The sequence below is a fragment of the Danio rerio genome, chromosome 1 (assembly GCF_049306965.1).
Source record: "Danio rerio strain Tuebingen ecotype United States chromosome 1, GRCz12tu, whole genome shotgun sequence".
Lineage (NCBI taxonomy): Eukaryota > Metazoa > Chordata > Actinopteri > Cypriniformes > Danionidae > Danio > Danio rerio.
The window spans coordinates 19,615,681-19,624,192 of record NC_133176.1 but is presented as its reverse complement, the minus strand read 5'-3'; positions in this window follow the sequence as shown (position 1 = coordinate 19,624,192).

The following is an 8,512-nucleotide window of genomic DNA, read 5'->3' as shown; positions in this document are numbered from 1 at the left end:
TATTAGTTTAAACATTTAAAAAAATACATAAATAATAACAATAATAATTAAAAATACATAAATAATAATAATAATTTCTGGCTTAATTTTGCTTAACTTGTCTAGTTAACCTAATTATAGTTAAACCTTTAAATTGTCAGTGGGTAGCACAATCGCCTCACAGCAAGAAGGTCGCTAATTGGAGCCTCGACTGGGTCAGTTGGCAATTCTGTGTGGAGTTTCCCCCTCAAGTCCAAAGACATGCTGTATAGGTGAATTGGGTAGTTTTGGCAAAAATAAACTTCCATCAAAACCTTCTACAAAAATAAGAAATTCATAATTTCTTATGTCTGGCTCTGAGCTCCCAAGGCTCATTTTGGTTGGCAGATTTGCAAAACCTCTCTAGTCAAAGACAATGTAAACAAGCGCCCAAGTGCATGCAGTTAATTAAATGAAAATCAACTTCAGCGAGTGGAGGCTGAATCAGGCATTTGAATAAACGTACGTTGTTTTATCTCTTGTGGTGTGAGGAACAAGCGAGCGCTCGGATGAAAAGGGCATCCGCCAAGCCTGAGAAATCCCAGCATGAAACTCAGGGACTCTGCAGCTGGTACATGTTCACAGAAAGGTCAAACTGTAGTCAAATGTGTCCACTTAGAGAAGGACAAACTGGACTTACACACATATACTAGCATGTTTGGTCATTCACATGTCTTTGTGTCTGTATTTCTCCTGCAGAATCCCATTTAAGTGTAAATGTGTTTCATTTTTGTCTCTCAATTGCTGGTCCTTTAAATCTCACAAATGCACCATGACCTTGTTTTGTGACCGTGACCGAATATTTGAAATGTTTTTTTTTTTTATTTTTTATGACCAATATTTCTTTAACCTTCATGTTTGTACCAATTTTTTTTACACACGCACACACATATAAAGAGAGATAGAGAGAGATAGACTTATAGTATGTTTTCCTGCCATTAATAACCATCACTGTGCATTAATTTCAATACATTTAGACACCAACTTGTTTAAATCACTGTCCATGAGAAATGAATAAAGAGCTACCTTATGTTTTTAACTACATTTTATGTAATAACAATTGCTTGTTAGCAATGCATTACATATTATAGTAAAATTAAATGCATTTTAGTAAAGCACATAATAAAATTCAGGTCATAGCTTTGTGTCAGCCTTGTTAACATAAAATTGGGGTTACAGGGTTAAGTGCAAAAATAATTAAACAGTCTTCACCATGAGCCATATAACATATCATTAGCAGGAACATTTTTTTTTTAGCTCCATAAACTGGATCACTTTTTTCTCCACACTAGAGGTGAACTGTTGCGTTGGATAAGGCCAGATAAAATTGGTTATAAACTTGAAAAGAGTATGTAGAAGTATTACCCCTATATTTAACTGATGTATAGAATGTTTTTTGTATCTTTTTGAGTACATTTTACTTAACTATATTTTAAAGCCTATTGGGTAATACTTTATTTTGATGGTCCATTTGAGTATAAGTAGACTGTCTGTTTAATATCTGTTGATAGTGCCCCTCCAACAGACATTTAACTGGCTATTAAAAACTTTGCAAGTACATGTCAACTTAAACAAACCCTAACCCCAACCTCCCAATCTAATGATAATTAGTTGGCATGTAGATTCAATGTAACTTAAATTCAACAAACTGACCATCAAAGTTAAGTGTGACCACCTACTTTTCATACATTATATGTTGTTTCTTATTATTTTAAGCTTTTGACTAATGTTATTTTTACATTTTCTTATTGTTATATAGATAATTTATTTACTTGTATGTTTATGGCTTTTTGGTGCCTTCAATGGCTTTAATTTACATATACTGTATTAACTAGTAACACATGCAGTGCGATACACTGCTGCGGGTGTGATATTGCATTTACACAACAGTTTGATGGCATAATCATGTATATAAAAAGAAAATCAAATATAAAGAGTCTAAAAACCCTTTAGATGGGGAACTACTTTCTTCTAAAAGTCTGATGTCAGAACAGCTGAAACCATTGCTAATTCACCAACGTCACTTTAGAGCTAGTATTTGAATGATTCTCTATAGCATAAAATCTAAAGTGATGATAAAAAAGGTGACTTTGCTCACATTTAAAGATTATAGCGCTGAACGGCATGAAATGTCATCAGTCTACAGAGATTTTCCAGTATTTCTCTATTGCAATTAGGATATGACAATTAACCCCGAAAAACCCACAGCAGTGCAAAAACTACTAGATTAATATAATATTTGTGAAAGGGAACGCTAAACATACGCAGGCATTTTTTCTTTCTTTCTTTTTTACCAAAATAGTCTACAGTAACAAAAACAGGAAACTCATTAGAAAAAAACAAATGGCCAACTAAAAAGTAACTCGGGGTTATACAAAGAGTGGCCAACACAAAATACACACATTACACATATGTGAGTCCAATCTCATACTGCGTTCACGCCAGATGTGGAAGAAGCGTCAAACATAGGTGTTAAGCAATGTTACATGTTAAGTCAATGCAATGACGTGAATAGACATCCTGTGGCACAATCCACGCGAATGAGGTGTGGTGAATGGCGCAATTTGCGCAAATGAAGCTGCGCGAGTTGATTGTTTTGTGCAATTGATGCGCTTAACGCACGTATCGTGCGAAATGTGAACTTCAGCGGACATTTGCGCCACGTAAACCAATCAGTTGCTTGCTCTTGTGGTGACGTGATTGTGACATAGCACCTGTTGTTGATGTCCTAGGGGAAAATCCTCCTGCCAACACCGACAACAGCATTCTCACCTGAAAAAGTACTTTATGTTGTCCAACAGCAGGAATATTTGTCAAACTGTAGGGTGTCCTCTGCTTGTTCCTGTATGTGGGTGGAGTAATACACAAAGGTGAAGGGTTAAGAGGCTGGACGAGTGCTATTATTTGCAGAATAGGTTGTTTTCAATCACGTTGTTCTAATAATGTAAGAAATTCAGATGGAGGGCAGGAAGTAAAAAAGTGAATGGAAGAGGAAGATCTGTATTTTTTTGCAATTCATACCATATTTCATAGGAGATATAAATAGAAAACAAGCACATATGTTGGGTATGAACCTTATATCATAAATAGTTCAGATTTTTCCACTGAACTAAAATATATTTGCCATTGTCATTGATGTGGTACATACTGTACTGCATAATTATGTTATATGAAAAATACTATAGTAAACACTAGTGGTTGGAAGCATATAGGTACTTGAATTAAATTGTTGCAATATTAATGTTGTTGCTATGGTACAACACAATTGTAGTAATATACAAATTATTCAATAGGCTTCAGCTTTTATACTTATACACCATCAAAATACACCACAGTTTACACTAACATTACAGTATTTATTTCACTTTATCAGTTTAATATGCTACAGTATTCTGGAGCATTCATTAACAAAAAGTTGTACACATTATACACTTTACTATGTGATTCAAAAACAAGTTTATTATAAATTGCTGAAGTTTTACCTCACACGGATATTTTCCAGACATCACGAAATAACAGATGAAAGCATACACATGTGTGGATGCAAAGTTTACATTATTAATTATTTAAAAAAAAAAAATAAGGGGGAAAAAGTGCTCCACAATAACTACAGTCTGGTTTTGTCACAAGGGTTGCATTTCTTTATTGTTCTGTCGATGAACTTAACATCAACAAACACTCACCACTGCTGCATATCTCGAGGTTCAAGTTACGGTTGTTTATTCTGCCGAAATGCCAATAAAGACTTGGATTATTGTAAAATAAGACGGAGATTTCATTGCAGCAATTACATGGCAGGGTACGTTATTTATATTTTTCTGTATTTTGTATAAGTACAGTAGTGTTTGTATCTGATTTTTATATAACACATTAACATATTTAAACACATAGCTAGGCCTGTATATAATCTTTATTATTGCTGTCAAACGAATTGTCGCATTCAAAAGAGTTTGTACATGTGGATGTATTAAAAAAATGTTTATTACATGTCGTCTTTTCTTTCGTTTTTAAGCCGGTTTCTTAAGCTACCCCCCCCCCCCCCCCCCCTTTATAAGCGAAACATTTGGTGATCTATAAATGCTGTTCTGTATTTCTTATTTTGGCTGATTTAAACAATTATATACGACATAAAACAGAATTACTTTGATGTTCTGATAGTGATTCCTATGTACAGTAGAAGAACCACTTCATGGCCTCCTTGCTAATTTTGTGTGTAATCGATGACGTCATGTGAAAACAACCTATATCACATGGCTATCAGCCAATCAGATTTAAGATACATTTTTGCTTTATATGTTTTGATGAGAGAAATAGACAATCTATAATGTATATTGGAAATTGCAACAAAAGCATGACACTGGGGCAGTACCCTTAAAATAATGTCTTTGTACTTTTTTGTTATTTTTTTTTTATTAAAAGGTTTGTAATAGTACCTTCCTATATACAAATAATGGAACTGAACATTTTAGGGTATATACTGTACTTTAAAGGGTACTGCCCCAAGCTGTTATTGCCCAAACTATGGCTAGTATGTTTTAACTTTAAATGTATAGTTTTCATTTTTGTATTTTGTATAAATACTGTACAGTACATAGCGCATATAGTAGAAGATACTTGCACATCAACACTTTTTTTTTTTTAGAATGGAGTCAATGTTTCAAAAATAAAAAAATAAATAAATATTAATTTAAAGGTACAGTACATAATTGTTGCCACTAGAGGGTGCATATTAACAACAAACAAAGGTGTTTTTCGATGACAATTTGGGAAAATATAGGTAAACAAGTCAGCAAAATATATAACCCCAAACATTGGGAGTGAGCCTTTAAGTATTGTATTACCTTAGTTTGTACTTTTTATTTTTCAATATTTCATGTTTGATTTTATATCCTCTTCATTAATTGAACAATGCAATAAAATTTGTGTTTTACCTTTAATTTAATTTTTTTTTTTTTTCGTATTGCACTTTTTTTTGTACAGGAAATTCCTTTAACTTGCCATTTGGGATTACACTTCTAAATTCCAATTATCCTTCATTGACTCCGCACATCGATAGCGGATGGAACTCACAAAACCAAATAACACAAATCTAATATCCTGTGAGCAGGGTTTCCCCCATCGTTCATACGCTGGACAGAGTTAAAGGGGTCCAGTCCCATCTTGATCATAGCAGTATTGGTTGGTGGGTTATGTGACTGTATTAGTCTGAGTAAATGTTTGCTGTCTGGAGTATTCTTGCCCTTTAAATGCCTCTCTGTCTCCTCTGAGAGTCATGTATGTACGCTCAGATGAGTGATATCTTATTAAAAGACTATGGTATTTATTTGCTTGGAGACTATGAATGGCCTTTGTCATTTGGATCTACAAACATTTTTGTAGAACAATTATGAAGTTCACATGAACTTTGCAACCCTTAACCAAGATAGTAATTTTAGAGAAGAGATAAAATGGCTGTTTGACAGTTTATTGTAAGCTCTTGGATATAAATTAGAACTGACAACTTTAACAGATTCATCAAAGAGATTTTGTAACAGTCTACATCTGGTGCCGGTACCTCGGGATTCTTGTACTTACACATTCGTCAGAGAGACAAAGTGATCAAAGCTTAGCTGTACTGGAGAATTTTCCTCAAGGATGTAATGTTAGCAATCAGAAGGAATAGTTTAAGTTGTTGTTAACGAACCTACAGTATGTGCCAGTTTGTTTTCTATATCAATGTAAAATGTACACAACATACGGCGCATGCTTGTCTTAATTGCAGATTGTTTGCAATATGATCTCCAGTTACATTAGCAAAAGAACAAGCTCTATCACAAACAAGGCACAGGGCAAGTTTACTATACAAAAATAAGCTATATATTACTCCTACACAATATATCATTTGAGCATCGTTATCGCAATGTGTGTGTCTGCAAAATATGCAATGTTGGGTTGGGGTTATAGCCAGAAAGCACAAATCAAAAGATTTGAGATTTGTGAAAACACAGCAGAATTTAACTACAATATAGTTAAAGTTTATCATCTGCTTCTCTTTTTAAGGCCTGTGACATTTAAGAGACTTTAAAGCATTTAATAGTACATATAACTCAGGGTTATACAAAGAGTGGCCAACACAAAATACAGTACACACCTTCCAGATATGCGAGTACCATCTTATGCTGCATTCACACCAGATGCGGAAGAAGCATCAAGCATGAGTGTTAAGTCATGTTACATGTTCAGTCAATGCAAAGACTCGAATAGACATAAATGATGATTTTAAAAATCAAGCGATTCGAGCGAAACATGCGATACGCGCGTTAAGCATCAATCATGCAAAACACTAATGAAATAAGGAGACCCCTGATTTTCTAGTTTACAAAGTAAAATTGCAAAACAAATAAATAGTAATGTAATGATCTGCTACATATGTTATTTGTGATTTCATATAATGTATAGGCCTACACATAGATAATAATTTTTTATAAACACTAAATGATGAGGACTCCTCCTCAATCCCCGGGTCTGAATGCAGACACAGTGAATAGCAGTGCAGCCGGTCTCTTGCCCTTTCTATTTCAATCATCTTTCAATCCGATAATGCAGAGGATTTTAAACATATGTGAAAACAGCAGCATGAGTATAGGCGATGTGTATGAATGGTAACAAACTCAACTGATAAAAGACAAAGTCCGACATTCTTCAATTCTCATACAGCTCTCCTGACAAAAATTATTGCTTCAAACCAGCAACTCTGCATGTATCGGTACTGACAGCATAGCAGAGAAAAACATGCAACAAACCCTGTGGATTATAGAAATAAACACCTCCGACTCTTCATGAATGGCTAAATACTGTGTGTCATGCGCGATTGTGGTCTCACCGCTTGGCAGGCCTGCCTTGCCTTTGGAAAGCACATGCAGTCATGAAAAATTAAGAAGTAGGGTCTTCTCATAGTATAAAATAACTTATCCATGAATAACAATGAGAAACCAACACGTCATCACTGGACAGGCAGACGAGCGCTTCATCACTGATTGTAATCCTGCCCTGAAAATGATTTTAGTGTCGGAAGATGAAATTAGCTGGCAAAAGCTCAAAATTTCCAAGCTGACAGGGGCTAACGCTGTCCTTACCGATGCTCAACACTCAAAAATCTGTTAAAATCTCAAAAAAGTACTTTAGGGTGTCTTGAACATTTAATGACTTTTTCAGCTGAATTGTGAGATACAAACTTGTGATTGTGAGTTAGGGAGTCCAGTTCTGAAAAGAAAGCAAACACAACAACTGTATATTAATACAAGTACAAGCTTAAATTTCACAGACCTGACTTTAGCAAAACTTTATTTTTATTTGTTTGATTTTTATTTTTTATCAGTGATAGTTTCTGTGAATTTGCCTGCTTGCTTAGCAGTTATCATTTAGTTGCGTGCACTTCTTGCAATTCTTCATATTAATCGAGCTGGAAAATTAGAAAACTTAAAGTTAGGCATAAAGTAAAGAGAGGCAATTAAATGAAGGTTCATGTTATTTTCTTTAAATTAGGCTTGTGAATTGCATTATGGAACCTTGAACTTCATTTCAAAAGCTTTTGATGTTGAAAAAATGGACTTATTGACATTTGTAATAGTTTGAAGTGCTACAGTATATCGTCAAGGTTAATTTTGCAAATTACAGCACAAAAACATGGTCATAAGCTGCCAGTACATTTTCTGTTGTTTTACAGATTTATTCCTCTATATATTATTTCTTATACATTATAGTATCTCAGACTACTAAAATGTCAATAAAAGTCACTCTGGTCAAACTGTAAATTGAATTTTCAACATTAAAAGCAGACAAAACAAACAAACACTAAATAAACAGAAACTGTGAATCACAAAATACGGAATCTGTTAATAAACTGATTTAAATGTTTTTTTTTATACAATTTATATAGTATAAAGCCTTTTACCTCACAATTATCCTCTCTCAAATACACTTGCCAGATTTTACAGGCCTAGAAAGATGTTCAGTTCATAATTTAACTGGAATAACATACCCAATTCACTGCACGTCTGTCTAAAATGTTGGCAGAGTCCAGTACTGCCCCTAGCAGGACCCCTGGAGGTACACAATTTCAAATCTGCCATCTTTGCTCATAGCAGCTCAGGTTATTTTGAGCCGATCACCTGAGCCATGAAGCATATGACTCGCAATAACAGGTTCCCTGGGAAAAAAGACAACCACGAAATGAGCAAAGCCCCTCTATTCTGAGATGTGTTGTATAATATTTAGATTTTTTACCCACTCTGTCTTAAGTAACCCCTTACTTGAGAGATGGGTCAAAGATGCGTTTATAATATAGAGTGTCCTCATTCTCCCACACAAGAAACTGTTCTGTACAATGAGTGAGTTTGTTTTTTTTAATAAAGCGACACACATAGCCTGCATGCAGCTGTTACATGTTCACATAACATAAGCATGCACAAATGCATCATGGGAAAAGAATGCTTGAGGGCCAAGGCAGGTTTTG